Here is a 17,718-nt window from a genome sequence, read left to right on the forward strand (position 1 = left end):
CCCCCAAAGTGACCCCATTTTAGAAATTACTTCTCACAATGAATTCATATACACCACAGCATTTCATAGTCAAACATACATGGTTGAAATCATTCAGCTAGTGTCTGATACATGCTTTCTTTATCAGCCATCAGGTTCCCTTTAAATCCTTTTACAGCTAAGTGAAATGGAAATAAACAAAACAGAGGAAAAATTACAAAAAAATAATAATTTGCTCAAATGGAAAAGTTCCCATTTCTCATCTTTTTAACATTTTATTTTCTGTAGATAGTTAAGATTTTTAGGCCTTTTACATTTTCTTTAAATAATCAGTCCACGTGCTTTGTTTATTTTCTCCTTAAAATGTAAAGAATCAAGAAAAATGATGTTGCCGAAACCCAGGATCGAACCAGGGACCTTTAGATCTTCAGTCTAACGCTCTCCCATCTGAGCTATTTCGGCCAAACACAAACAGCTTTAGGAGTGCTAGACACTTGGCAAATGTCAAGCGAAACCCCTGAAAGTAGATATTTTTATTTTTGCTTTGACTGGTTTTTGCAGCATGATTTCTATTTGAAACTCCTGCTATTTTGTTGTACATATTTAATAACTTTCATTAACTCTTTGTGAATGAGTAGAAAAAAACAGCAATTTTGACAGAGTTTTTTTACATTTTCAATTTGACTCCATTCATCAGGTTCATTCAAACCCTGTGTTTGTGAGACAGGTGATGGTTGCACATAAAAGACAATGTGCATGCATAATGTTACATCAAGTTTTATTTGTTATTAAATGCAAATAATTGGAGCAAAAAAGGAGAGAACAATTTAGAGAAAATATTTTAATGATTGTTAACTTTCAATGTGAAAACATTTGTCCCAAAATGTGCTGAAACTTAGATGTCAGTATCGCATGTGCATTTCAGACTTTAAAACTATGATTACCTGCTTTTTAAGCTTTTGTTTATTAAGTATTTTTATGGTCTATTGATGAATGAGGTAATCAAATATGAAATTAGACTTACCGGCAATTCAGTTTATAGAAATCTCCCAGAACAGCCCCATAGGATGTGGAGTCTCCGCCCTAATAGGGAAAGAGAACACAAAGAGTTGAAATAGTCCCGCCCCATTGACCGCCCGCAGTATTTTTATAGTGCCAAGACAGCTAACATATGCACATAAAAACTATTTCACGGTCCTAGAGTTCCGTTTATAGACGACAATTTCAGATTCAGCCCAAAGACTCCCAGGTAGTGGTAACTTTGGGATCGGATTTTTTAAGGCCCATTGCTAAGTTTGGTTTGATCCCCATCTAATCAATAATTGACTGAGAATCTGTATAGTTTCATGAAAAGGTGATGTCAGAAGTGGGATTTGAACCCACGCCTCCAAGAGAGACTGCGACCTGAACGCAGCGCCTTAGACCACTCGGCCATCCTGACTTCTTGTGGGTTCTGTGCCTTAACTCTTTCCAAGTTAGTCAGAAGAAATATGACCAGTAATTGCCATTGAAAATTATTTTAAAATATTTAATATTACAGTTTTTATTTCAATACATTTGTTTAAACTATTAGTTATCAAGCCTATTTTGAGCTAAATGGCCAAGCCCCATTTTAAAAAAATATGACTTTTATCACTGTATGCAGTAATAACTCTGGAATGCTTCTACATATCCCCGTAATTCTGAAAGTGTTTTTTGTGATACATTGTACTTTACATTAACTGTAAATTTAGGTCAATATATTTTTAGTTTTTTTCTGTGAAAATATCTAAATTTTGTTTAAAATTTTGAAATATTAGTCATTTTTATTCTTTGACTGCTTATATCCTTAAACCAACTTGTCGCACCACACAAAAATGTAAATAAATAGCATTTTTCATATGTGTACTTTTTGTCAGCATTCACTTTCAAACCTCCTTTTATTTTGTTAGGATGTTAGAAATGTTAGATTTCTCACAAAATGCAGTGATGCACCATATTTCTTCAGAATCTACTGTTTGGCCACACAGCAGGGCTTTGAAAATAAGAGCGCTATTTGGATTTTGGAATGCAGATTTTGCAAGAATAGTTTGCAGGTAAAATTTGCACAGTACCAAAAGTACCAAAACAGCAGAAACCCCCCCAAAGTGACCCCATTATAGAAATTACTTCTCACAATGAATTCATATACACCACAGCATTTCATAGTCAAACATACATGGTTGAAATCATTCAGCTAGTGTCTGATACATGCTTTCTTTATCAGCTATCAGGTTCCCTTTAAATCCTCTTACAGCTAAGTGAAATGGAAATAAACAAAACAGAGGAAAAATTACAAAAAAATAATAATTTGCTCAAATGGAAAAGTTCCCATTTCTCATCTTTTTAACATTTTATTTTATGTAGATAGTTAAGATTTTTAGGCCTTTTACATTTTCTTTAAATAATCAGTCCACGTGCTTTGTTTATTTTCTCCTTAAAATGTAAAGAATCCCAGGATCGAACCACGGACCTTTAGATCTTCAGTCTAACGCTCTCCCATCTGAGCTATGTCGGCCAAACACAAACAACTTTAGGAGTGCTAGACACTTGGCAAATGTCAAGCGAAACCCCTGAAAGTAGATATTTTTATTTTTGCTTTGACTGGTTTTTGCAGCATGATTTCTATTTGAAACTCCTGCTATTTTGTTGTACATATTTAATAACTTTCATTAACTCTTTGTGAATGAGTAGAAAAAAACAGCAATTTTGACAGAGATTTTTTTACATTTTCAATTTGACTCCATTCATCAGGTTCATTCAAACCCTGTGTTTGTGAGACAGGTGATGGTTGCACATAAAAGACAATGTGCATGCATAATGTTACATCAAGTTTTATTTGTTATTAAATGCAAATAATTGGAGCAAAAAAGGAGAGAACAATTTAGAGAAAATATTTTAATGATTGTTAACTTTCAATGTGAAAACATTTGTCCCAAAATGTGCTGAAACTTAGATGTCAGTATCGCATGTGCATTTCAGACTTTAAAACTATGATTACCTGCTTTTTAAGCTTTTGTTTATTAAGTATTTTTATGGTCTATTGATGAATGAGGTAATCAAATATGAAATTAGACTTACCGGCAATTCAGTTTATAGAAATCTCCCAGAACAGCCCCATAGGATGTGGAGTCTCCGCCCTAATAGGGAAAGAGAACACAAAGAGTTGAAATAGTCCCGCCCCATTGACCGCCCGCAGTATTTTTATAGTGCCAAGACAGCTAACATATGCACATAAAAACTATTTCACGGTCCTAGAGTTCCATTTATAGACGACAATTTCAGATTCACCCCAAAGACTCCCAGGTAGTGGTAACTTTGGGATCGGATTTTTTAAGGCCCATTGCTAAGTTTGGTTTGATCCCCATCTAATCAATAATTGACTGAGAATCTGTATAGTTTCATGAAAAGGTGATGTCAGAAGTCGGATTTGAACCCACGCCTCCAAGAAAGACTGCGACCTGAACGCAGCGCCTTAGACCACTCGGCCATCCTGACTTCTTGTGGATTCTGTGCCTTAACTCTTTCCAAGTTAGTCAGAAGAAATATGACCAGTAATTGCCATTGAAAATTATTTTAAAATATTTAATATTACAGTTTTTATTTCAATACATTTGTTTAAACTATTAGTTATCAAGCCTATTTTGAGCTAAATGGCCAAGCCCCATTTTAAAAAAATATGAATTTTATCACTGTATGCAGTAATAACTCTGGAATGCTTCTACATATCCCCGTAATTCTGAAAGTGTTTTTTGTGACACATTGTACTTTACATTAACTGTAAATTTAGGTCAATATATTTTTAGTTTTTTTCTGTGAAAATATCTAAATTTTGTTTAAAATTTTGAAATATTAGTCATTTTTATTCTTTGACTGCTTATATCCTTAAACCAACTTGTCGCACCACACAAAAATGTAAATAAATAGCATTTTTCATATGTGTACTTTTTGTCAGCATTCACTTTCAAACCTCCTTTTATTTTGTTAGGATGTTAGAAATGTTAGATTTCTCACAAAATGCAGTGATGCACCATATTTCTTCAGAATCTACTGTTTGGCCACACAGCAGGGCTTTGAAAATAAGAGCGCTATTTGGATTTTGGAATGCAGATTTTGCAAGAATAGTTTGCAGGTAAAATTTGCAGAGTACCAAAAGTACCAAAACAGCAGAAACCCCCCCAAAGTGACCCCATTTTAGAAATTACTTCTCACAATGAATTCATATACACCACAGCATTTCATAGTCAAACATACATGGTTGAAATCATTCAGCTAGTGTCTGATACATGCTTTCTTTATCAGCCATCAGGTTCCCTTTACATCCTCTTACAGCTAAGTGAAATGGAAATAAACAAAACAGAGGAAAAATTACAAAAAAATAATAATTTGCTCAAATGGAAAAGTTCCCATTTGTCATCTTTTTAACATTTTATTTTCTGTAGATAGTTAAGATTTTTAGGCCTTTTACATTTTCTTTAAATAGTCCACGTGCTTTGTTTATTTTCTCCTTAAAATGTAAAGAATCAAGAAAAATGATGTTGCCGAAACCCAGGATCGAACCAGGGACCTTTAGATCTTCAGTCTAACGCTCTCCCATCTGAGCTATTTCGGCCAAACACAAACAGCTTTAGGAGTGCTAGACACTTGGCAAATGTCAAGCGAAACCCCTGAAAGTAGATATTTTTATTTTTGCTTTGACTGGTTTTTGCAGCATGATTTCTATTTGAAACTCCTGCTATTTTGTTGTACATATTTAATAACTTTCATTAACTCTTTGTGAATGAGTAGAAAAAAACAGCAATTTTGACAGAGTTTTTTTACATTTTCAATTTGACTCCATTCATCAGGTTCATTCAAACCCTGTGTTTGTGAGACAGGTGATGGTTGCACATAAAAGACAATGTGCATGCATAATGTTACATCAAGTTTTATTTGTTATTAAATGCAAATAATTGGAGCAAAAAAGGAGAGAACAATTTAGAGAAAATATTTTCATGATTGTTAACTTTCAATGTGAAAACATTTGTCCCAAAATGTGCTGAAACTTAGATGTCAGTATCGCATGTGCATTTCAGACTTTAAAACTATGATTACCTGCTTTTTAAGCTTTTGTTTATTAAGTATTTTTATGGTCTATTGATGAATGAGGTAATCAAATATGAAATTAGACTTACCGGCAATTCAGTTTATAGAAATCTCCCAGAACAGCCCCATAGGATGTGGAGTCTCCGCCCTAATAGGGAAAGAGAACACAAAGAGTTGAAATAGTCCCGCCCCATTGACCGCCCGCAGTATTTTTATAGTGCCAAGACAGCTAACATATGCACATAAAAACTATTTCACGGTCCTAGAGTTCTGTTTATAGACGACAAATTCAGATTCACCCCAAAGACTCCCAGGTAGTGGTAACTTTGGGATCGGATTTTTTAAGGCCCATTGCTAAGTTTGGTTTGATCCCCATCTAATCAATAATTGACTGAGAATCTGTATAGTTTCATGAAAAGGTGATGTCAGAAGTGGAATTTGAACCCACGCCTCCAAGAGAGACTGCGACCTGAACGCAGCGCCTTAGACCACTCGGCCATCCTGACTTCTTGTGGGTTCTGTGCCTTAACTCTTTCCAAGTTAGTCAGAAGAAATATGACCAGTAATTGCCATTGAAAATTATTTTAAAATATTTAATATTACAGTTTTTATTTCAATACATTTGTTTAAACTATTAGTTATCAAGCCTATTTTGAGCTAAATGGCCAAGCCCCATTTTAAAAAAATATGACTTTTATCACTGTATGCAGTAATAACTCTGGAATGCTTCTACATATCCCCGTAATTCTGAAAGTGTTTTTTGTGACACATTGTACTTTACATTAACTGTAAATTTAGGTCAATATATTTTTAGTTTTTTTCTGTGAAAATATCTAAATTTTGTTTAAAATTTTGAAATATTAGTCATTTTTATTCTTTGACTGCTTATATCCTTAAACCAACTTGTCGCACCACACAAAAATGTAAATAAATAGCATTTTTCATATGTGTACTTTTTGTCAGCATTCACTTTCAAACCTCCTTTTATTTTGTTAGGATGTTAGAAATGTTAGATTTCTCACAAAATGCAGTGATGCACCATATTTCTTCAGAATCTACTGTTTGGCCACACAGCAGGGCTTTGAAAATAAGAGCGCTATTTGGATTTTGGAATGCAGATTTTGCAAGAATAGTTTGCAGGTAAAATTTGCAGAGTACCAAAAGTACCAAAACAGCAGAAACCCCCCCAAAGTGACCCCATTATAGAAATTACTTCTCACAATGAATTCATATACACCACAGCATTTCATAGTCAAACATACATGGTTGAAATCATTCAGCTAGTGTCTGATACATGCTTTCTTTATCAGCTATCAGGTTCCCTTTAAATCCTCTTACAGCTAAGTGAAATGGAAATAAACAAAACAGAGGAAAAATTACAAAAAAATAATAATTTGCTCAAATGGAAAAGTTCCCATTTCTCATCTTTTTAACATTTTATTTTCTGTAGATAGTTAAGATTTTTAGGCCTTTTACATTTTCTTTAAATAATCAGTCCACGTGCTTTGTTTATTTTCTCCTTAAAATGTAAAGAATCAAGAAAAATGATGTTGCCGAAACCCGGGATCGAACCACGGACCTTTAGATCTTCAGTCTAACGCTCTCCCATCTGAGCTATGTCGGCCAAACACAAACAACTTTAGGAGTGCTAGACACTTGGCAAATGTCAAGCGAAACCCCTGAAAGTAGATATTTTTATTTTTGCTTTGACTGGTTTTTGCAGCATGATTTCTATTTGAAACTCCTGCTATTTTGTTGTACATATTTAATAACTTTCATTAACTCTTTGTGAATGAGTAGAAAAAAACAGCAATTTTGACAGAGTTTTTTTACATTTTCAATTTGACTCCATTCATCAGGTTCATTCAAACCCTGTGTTTGTGAGACAGGTGATGGTTGCACATAAAAGACAATGTGCATGCATAATGTTACATCAAGTTTTATTTGTTATTAAATGCAAATAATTGGAGCAAAAAAGGAGAGAACAATTTAGAGAAAATATTTTCATGATTGTTAACTTTCAATGTGAAAACATTTGTCCCAAAATGTGCTGAAACTTAGATGTCAGTATCGCATGTGCATTTCAGACTTTAAAACTATGATTACCTGCTTTTTAAGCTTTTGTTTATTAAGTATTTTTATGGTCTATTGATGAATGAGGTAATCAAATATGAAATTAGACTTACCGGCAATTCAGTTTATAGAAATCTCCCAGAACAGCCCCATAGGATGTGGAGTCTCCGCCCTAATAGGGAAAGAGAACACAAAGAGTTGAAATAGTCCCGCCCCATTGACCGCCCGCAGTATTTTTATAGTGCCAAGACAGCTAACATATGCACATAAAAACTATTTCACGGTCCTAGAGTTCTGTTTATAGACGACAAATTCAGATTCACCCCAAAGACTCCCAGGTAGTGGTAACTTTGGGATCGGATTTTTTAAGGCCCATTGCTAAGTTTGGTTTGATCCCCATCTAATCAATAATTGACTGAGAATCTGTATAGTTTCATGAAAAGGTGATGTCAGAAGTGGAATTTGAACCCACGCCTCCAAGAGAGACTGCGACCTGAACGCAGCGCCTTAGACCACTCGGCCATCCTGACTTCTTGTGGGTTCTGTGCCTTAACTCTTTCCAAGTTAGTCAGAAGAAATATGACCAGTAATTGCCATTGAAAATTATTTTAAAATATTTAATATTACAGTTTTTATTTCAATACATTTGTTTAAACTATTAGTTATCAAGCCTATTTTGAGCTAAATGGCCAAGCCCCATTTTAAAAAAATATGACTTTTATCACTGTATGCAGTAATAACTCTGGAATGCTTCTACATATCCCCGTAATTCTGAAAGTGTTTTTTGTGACACATTGTACTTTACATTAACTGTAAATTTAGGTCAATATATTTTTAGTTTTTTTCTGTGAAAATATCTAAATTTTGTTTAAAATTTTGAAATATTAGTCATTTTTATTCTTTGACTGCTTATATCCTTAAACCAACTTGTCGCACCACACAAAAATGTAAATAAATAGCATTTTTCATATGTGTACTTTTTGTCAGCATTCACTTTCAAACCTCCTTTTATTTTGTTAGGATGTTAGAAATGTTAGATTTCTCACAAAATGCAGTGATGCACCATATTTCTTCAGAATCTACTGTTTGGCCACACAGCAGGGCTTTGAAAATAAGAGCGCTATTTGGATTTTGGAATGCAGATTTTGCAAGAATAGTTTGCAGGTAAAATTTGCAGAGTACCAAAAGTACCAAAACAGCAGAAACCCCCCCAAAGTGACCCCATTATAGAAATTACTTCTCACAATGAATTCATATACACCACAGCATTTCATAGTCAAACATACATGGTTGAAATCATTCAGCTAGTGTCTGATACATGCTTTCTTTATCAGCTATCAGGTTCCCTTTAAATCCTCTTACAGCTAAGTGAAATGGAAATAAACAAAACAGAGGAAAAATTACAAAAAAATAATAATTTGCTCAAATGGAAAAGTTCCCATTTCTCATCTTTTTAACATTTTATTTTCTGTAGATAGTTAAGATTTTTAGGCCTTTTACATTTTCTTTAAATAATCAGTCCACGTGCTTTGTTTATTTTCTCCTTAAAATGTAAAGAATCAAGAAAAATGATGTTGCCGAAACCCGGGATCGAACCACGGACCTTTAGATCTTCAGTCTAACGCTCTCCCATCTGAGCTATGTCGGCCAAACACAAACAACTTTAGGAGTGCTAGACACTTGGCAAATGTCAAGCGAAACCCCTGAAAGTAGATATTTTTATTTTTGCTTTGACTGGTTTTTGCAGCATGATTTCTATTTGAAACTCCTGCTATTTTGTTGTACATATTTAATAACTTTCATTAACTCTTTGTGAATGAGTAGAAAAAAACAGCAATTTTGACAGAGATTTTTTTACATTTTCAATTTGACTCCATTCATCAGGTTCATTCAAACCCTGTGTTTGTGAGACAGGTGATGGTTGCACATAAAAGACAATGTGCATGCATAATGTTACATCAAGTTTTATTTGTTATTAAATGCAAATAATTGGAGCAAAAAAGGAGAGAACAATTTAGAGAAAATATTTTAATGATTGTTAACTTTCAATGTGAAAACATTTGTCCCAAAATGTGCTGAAACTTAGATGTCAGTATCGCATGTGCATTTCAGACTTTAAAACTATGATTACCTGCTTTTTAAGCTTTTGTTTATTAAGTATTTTTATGGTCTATTGATGAATGAGGTAATCAAATATGAAATTAGACTTACCGGCAATTCAGTTTATAGAAATCTCCCAGAACAGCCCCATAGGATGTGGAGTCTCCGCCCTAATAGGGAAAGAGAACACAAAGAGTTGAAATAGTCCCGCCCCATTGACCGCCCGCAGTATTTTTATAGTGCCAAGACAGCTAACATATGCACATAAAAACTATTTCACGGTCCTAGAGTTCTGTTTATAGACGACAAATTCAGATTCACCCCAAAGACTCCCAGGTAGTGGTAACTTTGGGATCAGGTTTTTTAAGGCCCATTGCTAAGTTTGGTTTGATCCCCATCTAATCAATAATTGACTGTAATCTGTACAGTTTCATGAAAAGGTGATGTCAGAAGTGGGATTTGAACCCACGCCTCCAAGAGAGACTGCGACCTGAACGCAGCGCCTTAGACCACTCGGCCATCCTGACTTCTTGTGGATTCTGTGCCTTAACTCTTTCCAAGTTAGTCAGAAGAAATATGACCAGTAATTGTCATTGAAAATTATTTTAAAATATTTAATATTACAGTTTTTATTTCAATACATTTGTTTAAACTATTAGTTATCAAGCCTATTTTGAGCTAAATGGCCAAGCCCCATTTTAAAAAAATATGACTTTTATCACTGTATGCAGTAATAACTCTGGAATGCTTCTACATATCCCCGTAATTCTGAAAGTGTTTTTTGTGACACATTGTACTTTACATTAACTGTAAATTTAGGTCAATATATTTTTAGTTTTTTTCTGTGAAAATATCTAAATTTTGTTTAAAATTTTGAAATATTAGTCATTTTTATTCTTTGACTGCTTATATCCTTAAACCAACTTGTCGCACCACACAAAAATGTAAATAAATAGCATTTTTCATATGTATACTTTTTGTCAGCATTCACTTTCAAACCTCCTTTTATTTTGTTAGGATGTTAGAAATGTTAGATTTCTCACAAAATGCGGTGATGCACCATATTTCTTCAGAATCTACTGTTTGGCCACACAGCAGGGCTTTGAAAATAAGAGCGCTATTTGGATTTTGGAATGCAGATTTTGCAAGAATAGTTTGCAGGTAAAATTTGCAGAGTACCAAAAGTACCAAAACAGCAGAAACCCCCCCAAAGTGACCCCATTTTAGAAATTACTTCTCACAATGAATTCATATACACCACAGCATTTCATAGTCAAACATACATGGTTGAAATCATTCAGCTAGTGTCTGATACATGCTTTCTTTATCAGCCATCAGGTTCCCTTTAAATCCTCTTACAGCTAAGTGAAATGGAAATAAACAAAACAGAGGAAAAATTACAAAAAAATAATAATTTGCTCAAATGGAAAAGTTCCCATTTCTCATCTTTTTAACATTTTATTTTCTGTAGATAGTTAAGATTTTTAGGCCTTTTACATTTTCTTTAAATAGTCCACGTGCTTTGTTTATTTTCTCCTTAAAATGTAAAGAATCAAGAAAAATGATGTTGCCGAAACCCAGGATCGAACCAGGGACCTTTAGATCTTCAGTCTAACGCTCTCCCATCTGAGCTATTTCGGCCAAACACAAACAGCTTTAGGAGTGCTAGACACTTGGCAAATGTCAAGCGAAACCCCTGAAAGTAGATATTTTTATTTTTGCTTTGACTGGTTTTTGCAGCATGATTTCTATTTGAAACTCCTGCTATTTTGTTGTACATATTTAATAACTTTCATTAACTCTTTGTGAATGAGTAGAAAAAAACAGCAATTTTGACAGAGATTTTTTTACATTTTCAATTTGACTCCATTCATCAGGTTCATTCAAACCCTGTGTTTGTGAGACAGGTGATGGTTGCACATAAAAGACAATGTGCATGCATAATGTTACATCAAGTTTTATTTGTTATTAAATGCAAATAATTGGAGCAAAAAAGGAGACAACAATTTAGAGAAAATATTTTAATGATTGTTAACTTTCAATGTGAAAACATTTGTCCCAAAATGTGCTGAAACTTAGATGTCAGTATCGCATGTGCATTTCAGACTTTAAAACTATGATTACCTGCTTTTTAAGCTTTTGTTTATTAAGTATTTTTATGGTCTATTGATGAATGAGGTAATCAAATATGAAATTAGACTTACCGGCAATTCAGTTTATAGAAATCTCCCAGAACAGCCCCATAGGATGTGGAGTCTCCGCCCTAATAGGGAAAGAGAACACAAAGAGTTGAAATAGTCCCGCCCCATTGACCGCCGGCAGTATTTTTATAGTGCCAAGACAGCTAACATATGCACATAAAAACTATTTCACGGTCCTAGAGTTCCATTTATAGACGACAATTTCAGATTCACCCCAAAGACTCCCAGGTAGTGGTAACTTTGGGATCGGATTTTTTAAGGCCCATTGCTAAGTTTGGTTTGATCCCCATCTAATCAATAATTGACTGAGAATCTGTATAGTTTCATGAAAAGGTGATGTCAGAAGTGGGATTTGAACCCACGCCTCCAAGAGAGACTGCGACCTGAACGCAGCGCCTTAGACCACTCGGCCATCCTGACTTCTTGTGGATTCTGTGCCTTAACTCTTTCCAAGTTAGTCAGAAGAAATATGACCAGTAATTGTCATTGAAAATTATTTTAAAATATTTAATATTACAGTTTTTATTTCAATACATTTGTTTAAACTATTAGTTATCAAGCCTATTTTGAGCTAAATGGCCAAGCCCCATTTTAAAAAAATATGACTTTTATCACTGTATGCAGTAATAACTCTGGAATGCTTCTACATATCCCCGTAATTCTGAAAGTGTTTTTTGTGACACATTGTACTTTACATTAACTGTAAATTTAGGTCAATATATTTTTAGTTTTTTTCTGTGAAAATATCTAAATTTTGTTTAAAATTTTGAAATATTAGTCATTTTTATTCTTTGACTGCTTATATCCTTAAACCAACTTGTCGCACCACACAAAAATGTAAATAAATAGCATTTGTCATATGTGTACTTTTTGTCAGCATTCACTTTCAAACCTCCTTTTATTTTGTTAGGATGTTAGAAATGTTAGATTTCTCACAAAATGCGGTGATGCACCATATTTCTTCAGAATCTACTGTTTGGCCACACAGCAGGGCTTTGAAAATAAGAGCGCTATTTGGATTTTGGAATGCAGATTTTGCAAGAATAGTTTGCAGGTAAAATTTGCAGAGTACCAAAAGTACCAAAACAGCAGAAACCCCCCCAAAGTGACCCCATTTTAGAAATTACTTCTCACAATGAATTCATATACACCACAGCATTTCATAGTCAAACATACATGGTTGAAATCATTCAGCTAGTGTCTGATACATGCTTTCTTTATCGGCTATCAGGTTCCCTTTAAATCCTCTTACAGCTAAGTGAAATGGAAATAAACAAAACAGAGGAAAAATAACAAAAAAATAATAATTTGCTCAAATGGAAAAGTTCCCATTTCTCATCTTTTTAACATTTTATTTTCTGTAGATAGTTAAGATTTTTAGGCCTTTTACATTTTCTTTAAATAATCAGTCCACGTGCTTTGTTTATTTTCTCCTTAAAATGTAAAGAATCAAGAAAAATGATGTTGCCGAAACCCGGGATCGAACCAGGGACCTTTAGATCTTCAGTCTAACGCTCTCCCATCTGAGCTATTTCGGCCAAACACAAACAGCTTTAGGAGTGCTAGACACTTGGCAAATGTCAAGCGAAACCCCTGAAAGTAGATATTTTTATTTTTGCTTTGACTGGTTTTTGCAGCATGATTTCTATTTGAAACTCCTGCTATTTTGTTGTACATATTTAATAACTTTCATTAACTCTTTGTGAATGAGTAGAAAAAAACAGCAATTTTGACAGAGATTTTTTTACATTTTCAATTTGACTCCATTCATCAGGTTCATTCAAACCCTGTGTTTGTGAGACAGGTGATGGTTGCACATAAAAGACAATGTGCATGCATAATGTTACATCAAGTTTTATTTGTTATTAAATGCAAATAATTGGAGCAAAAAAGGAGACAACAATTTAGAGAAAATATTTTAATGATTGTTAACTTTCAATGTGAAAACATTTGTCCCAAAATGTGCTGAAACTTAGATGTCAGTATCGCATGTGCATTTCAGACTTTAAAACTATGATTACCTGCTTTTTAAGCTTTTGTTTATTAAGTATTTTTATGGTCTATTGATGAATGAGGTAATCAAATATGAAATTAGACTTACCGGCAATTCAGTTTATAGAAATCTCCCAGAACAGCCCCATAGGATGTGGAGTCTCCGCCCTAATAGGGAAAGAGAACACAAAGAGTTGAAATAGTCCCGCCCCATTGACCGCCGGCAGTATTTTTATAGTGCCAAGACAGCTAACATATGCACATAAAAACTATTTCACGGTCCTAGAGTTCCATTTATAGACGACAATTTCAGATTCACCCCAAAGACTCCCAGGTAGTGGTAACTTTGGGATCGGATTTTTTAAGGCCCATTGCTAAGTTTGGTTTGATCCCCATCTAATCAATAATTGACTGAGAATCTGTATAGTTTCATGAAAAGGTGATGTCAGAAGTGGGATTTGAACCCACGCCTCCAAGAGAGACTGCGACCTGAACGCAGCGCCTTAGACCACTCGGCCATCCTGACTTCTTGTGGATTCTGTGCCTTAACTCTTTCCAAGTTAGTCAGAAGAAATATGACCAGTAATTGTCATTGAAAATTATTTTAAAATATTTAATATTACAGTTTTTATTTCAATACATTTGTTTAAACTATTAGTTATCAAGCCTATTTTGAGCTAAATGGCCAAGCCCCATTTTAAAAAAATATGACTTTTATCACTGTATGCAGTAATAACTCTGGAATGCTTCTACATATCCCCGTAATTCTGAAAGTGTTTTTTGTGACACATTGTACTTTACATTAACTGTAAATTTAGGTCAATATATTTTTAGTTTTTTTCTGTGAAAATATCTAAATTTTGTTTAAAATTTTGAAATATTAGTCATTTTTATTCTTTGACTGCTTATATCCTTAAACCAACTTGTCGCACCACACAAAAATGTAAATAAATAGCATTTTTCATATGTGTACTTTTTGTCAGCATTCACTTTCAAACCTCCTTTTATTTTGTTAGGATGTTAGAAATGTTAGATTTCTCACAAAATGCGGTGATGCACCATATTTCTTCAGAATCTACTGTTTGGCCACACAGCAGGGCTTTGAAAATAAGAGCGCTATTTGGATTTTGGAATGCAGATTTTGCAAGAATAGTTTGCAGGTAAAATTTGCAGAGTACCAAAAGTACCAAAACAGCAGAAACCCCCCCAAAGTGACCCCATTTTAGAAATTACTTCTCACAATGAATTCATATACACCACAGCATTTCATAGTCAAACATACATGGTTGAAATCATTCAGCTAGTGTCTGATACATGCTTTCTTTATCGGCTATCAGGTTCCCTTTAAATCCTCTTACAGCTAAGTGAAATGGAAATAAACAAAACAGAGGAAAAATTACAAAAAAATAATAATTTGCTCAAATGGAAAAGTTCCCATTTCTCATCTTTTTAACATTTTATTTTCTGTAGATAGTTAAGATTTTTAGGCCTTTTACATTTTCTTTAAATAATCAGTCCACGTGCTTTGTTTATTTTCTCCTTAAAATGTAAAGAATCAAGAAAAATGATGTTGCCGAAACCCGGGATCGAACCAGGGACCTTTAGATCTTCAGTCTAACGCTCTCCCATCTGAGCTATTTCGGCCAAACACAAACAACTTTAGGAGTGCTAGACACTTGGCAAATGTCAAGCGAAACCCCTGAAAGTAGATATTTTTATTTTTGCTTTGACTGGTTTTTGCAGCATGATTTCTATTTGAAACTCCTGCTATTTTGTTGTACATATTTAATAACTTTCATTAACTCTTTGTGAATGAGTAGAAAAAAACAGCAATTTTGACAGAGATTTTTTTACATTTTCAATTTGACTCCATTCATCAGGTTCATTCAAACCCTGTGTTTGTGAGACAGGTGATGGTTGCACATAAAAGACAATGTGCATGCATAATGTTACATCAAGTTTTATTTGCTATTAAATGCAAATAATTGGAGCAAAAAAGGAGACAACAATTTAGAGAAAATATTTTAATGATTGTTAACTTTCAATGTGAAAACATTTGTCCCAAAATGTGCTGAAACTTAGATGTCAGTATCGCATGTGCATTTCAGACTTTAAAACTATGATTACCTGCTTTTTAAGCTTTTGTTTATTAAGTATTTTTATGGTCTATTGATGAATGAGGTAATCAAATATGAAATTAGACTTACCGGCAATTCAGTTTATAGAAATCTCCCAGAACAGCCCCATAGGATGTGGAGTCTACGCCCTAATAGGGAAAGAGAACACAAAGAGTTGAAATAGTCCCGCCCCATTGACCGCCGGCAGTATTTTTATAGTGCCAAGACAGCTAACATATGCACATAAAAACTATTTCACTGTCCTAGAGTTCCATTTATAGACGACAATTTCAGATTCACCCCAAAGACTCCCAGGTAGTGGTAACTTTGGGATCGGATTTTTTAAGGCCCATTGCTAAGTTTGGTTTGATCCCCATCTAATCAATAATTGACTGAGAATCTGTATAGTTTCATGAAAAGGTGATGTCAGAAGTGGGATTTGAACCCACGCCTCCAAGAGAGACTGCGACCTGAACGCAGCGCCTTAGACCACTCGGCCATCCTGACTTCTTGTGGATTCTGTGCCTTAACTCTTTCCAAGTTAGTCAGAAGAAATATGACCAGTAATTGTCATTGAAAATTATTTTAAAATATTTAATATTACAGTTTTTATTTCAATACATTTGTTTAAACTATTAGTTATCAAGCCTATTTTGAGCTAAATGGCCAAGCCCCATTTTAAAAAAATATGACTTTTATCACTGTATGCAGTAATAACTCTGGAATGCTTCTACATATCCCCGTAATTCTGAAAGTGTTTTTTGTGACACATTGTACTTTACATTAACTGTAAATTTAGGTCAATATATTTTTAGTTTTTTTCTGTGAAAATATCTAAATTTTGTTTAAAATTTTGAAATATTAGTCATTTTTATTCTTTGACTGCTTATATCCTTAAACCAACTTGTCGCACCACACAAAAATGTAAATAAATAGCATTTTTCATATGTGTACTTTTTGTCAGCATTCACTTTCAAACCTCCTTTTATTTTGTTAGGATGTTAGAAATGTTAGATTTCTCACAAAATGCGGTGATGCACCATATTTCTTCAGAATCTACTGTTTGGCCACACAGCAGGGCTTTGAAAATAAGAGCGCTATTTGGATTTTGGAATGCAGATTTTGCAAGAATAGTTTGCAGGTAAAATTTGCAGAGTACCAAAAGTACCAAAACAGCAGAAACCCCCCCAAAGTGACCCCATTTTAGAAATTACTTCTCACAATGAATTCATATACACCACAGCATTTCATAGTCAAACATACATGGTTGAAATCATTCAGCTAGTGTCTGATACATGCTTTCTTTATCGGCTATCAGGTTCCCTTTAAATCCTCTTACAGCTAAGTGAAATGGAAATAAACAAAACAGAGGAAAAATTACAAAAAAATAATAATTTGCTCAAATGGAAAAGTTCCCATTTCTCATCTTTTTAACATTTTATTTTCTGTAGATAGTTAAGATTTTTAGGCCTTTTACATTTTCTTTAAATAATCAGTCCACGTGCTTTGTTTATTTTCTCCTTAAAATGTAAAGAATCAAGAAAAATGATGTTGCCGAAACCCGGGATCGAACCAGAGACCTTTAGATCTTCAGTCTAACGCTCTCCCATCTGAGCTATTTCGGCCAAACACAAACAACTTTAGGAGTGCTAGACACTTGGCAAATGTCAAGCGAAACCCCTGAAAGTAGATATTTTTATTTTTGCTTTGACTGGTTTTTGCAGCATGATTTCTATTTGAAACTCCTGCTATTTTGTTGTACATATTTAATAACTTTCATTAACTCTTTGTGAATGAGTAGAAAAAAACAGCAATTTTGACAGAGATTTTTTTACATTTTCAATTTGACTCCATTCATCAGGTTCATTCAAACCCTGTGTTTGTGAGACAGGTGATGGTTGCACATAAAAGACAATGTGCATGCATAATGTTACATCAAGTTTTATTTGCTATTAAATGCAAATAATTGGAGCAAAAAAGGAGACAACAATTTAGAGAAAATATTTTAATGATTGTTAACTTTCAATGTGAAAACATTTGTCCCAAAATGTGCTGAAACTTAGATGTCAGTATCGCATGTGCATTTCAGACTTTAAAACTATGATTACCTGCTTTTTAAGCTTTTGTTTATTAAGTATTTTTATGGTCTATTG

The 17,718-nt window shown here is 33.9% G+C and overlaps 13 non-coding genes across 13 annotated transcripts; all 13 read right to left on the minus strand.

The window, feature by feature from the left end:
- Window positions 1–368: 368 nt before the first annotated feature.
- Window positions 369–441, minus strand: TRNAF-GAA (transfer RNA phenylalanine (anticodon GAA)). Its single transcript has one exon. It is a non-coding gene; the product is annotated as a tRNA-Phe (tRNA).
- Window positions 442–1,337: 896 nt separating this feature from the next.
- On the minus strand, window positions 1,338–1,420 carry TRNAL-CAG (transfer RNA leucine (anticodon CAG)). The gene has a single exon. It is a non-coding gene; the product is annotated as a tRNA-Leu (tRNA).
- A 3,116-nt stretch (window positions 1,421–4,536) lies between these two features.
- On the minus strand, window positions 4,537–4,609 carry TRNAF-GAA (transfer RNA phenylalanine (anticodon GAA)). The gene has a single exon. It is a non-coding gene; the product is annotated as a tRNA-Phe (tRNA).
- Window positions 4,610–5,505: 896 nt separating this feature from the next.
- On the minus strand, window positions 5,506–5,588 carry TRNAL-CAG (transfer RNA leucine (anticodon CAG)). Its single transcript has one exon. It is a non-coding gene; the product is annotated as a tRNA-Leu (tRNA).
- Window positions 5,589–7,602: 2,014 nt separating this feature from the next.
- Window positions 7,603–7,685, minus strand: TRNAL-CAG (transfer RNA leucine (anticodon CAG)). Its single transcript has one exon. It is a non-coding gene; the product is annotated as a tRNA-Leu (tRNA).
- Window positions 7,686–9,699: 2,014 nt separating this feature from the next.
- Window positions 9,700–9,782, minus strand: TRNAL-CAG (transfer RNA leucine (anticodon CAG)). The gene has a single exon. It is a non-coding gene; the product is annotated as a tRNA-Leu (tRNA).
- A 1,041-nt stretch (window positions 9,783–10,823) lies between these two features.
- On the minus strand, window positions 10,824–10,896 carry TRNAF-GAA (transfer RNA phenylalanine (anticodon GAA)). Its single transcript has one exon. It is a non-coding gene; the product is annotated as a tRNA-Phe (tRNA).
- Window positions 10,897–11,793: 897 nt separating this feature from the next.
- TRNAL-CAG (transfer RNA leucine (anticodon CAG)) lies at window positions 11,794–11,876 on the minus strand. The gene has a single exon. It is a non-coding gene; the product is annotated as a tRNA-Leu (tRNA).
- A 1,045-nt stretch (window positions 11,877–12,921) lies between these two features.
- Window positions 12,922–12,994, minus strand: TRNAF-GAA (transfer RNA phenylalanine (anticodon GAA)). Its single transcript has one exon. It is a non-coding gene; the product is annotated as a tRNA-Phe (tRNA).
- An 897-nt stretch (window positions 12,995–13,891) lies between these two features.
- Window positions 13,892–13,974, minus strand: TRNAL-CAG (transfer RNA leucine (anticodon CAG)). The gene has a single exon. It is a non-coding gene; the product is annotated as a tRNA-Leu (tRNA).
- Window positions 13,975–15,019: 1,045 nt separating this feature from the next.
- TRNAF-GAA (transfer RNA phenylalanine (anticodon GAA)) lies at window positions 15,020–15,092 on the minus strand. Its single transcript has one exon. It is a non-coding gene; the product is annotated as a tRNA-Phe (tRNA).
- An 897-nt stretch (window positions 15,093–15,989) lies between these two features.
- On the minus strand, window positions 15,990–16,072 carry TRNAL-CAG (transfer RNA leucine (anticodon CAG)). Its single transcript has one exon. It is a non-coding gene; the product is annotated as a tRNA-Leu (tRNA).
- Window positions 16,073–17,117: 1,045 nt separating this feature from the next.
- On the minus strand, window positions 17,118–17,190 carry TRNAF-GAA (transfer RNA phenylalanine (anticodon GAA)). The gene has a single exon. It is a non-coding gene; the product is annotated as a tRNA-Phe (tRNA).
- Between the last annotated feature and the right edge of the window lie 528 nt (window positions 17,191–17,718).

Source organism: Ranitomeya variabilis, chromosome 4 (genome assembly GCF_051348905.1).
Source record: "Ranitomeya variabilis isolate aRanVar5 chromosome 4, aRanVar5.hap1, whole genome shotgun sequence".
In the NCBI taxonomy this organism is placed as follows: Eukaryota; Metazoa; Chordata; class Amphibia; order Anura; family Dendrobatidae; genus Ranitomeya; species Ranitomeya variabilis.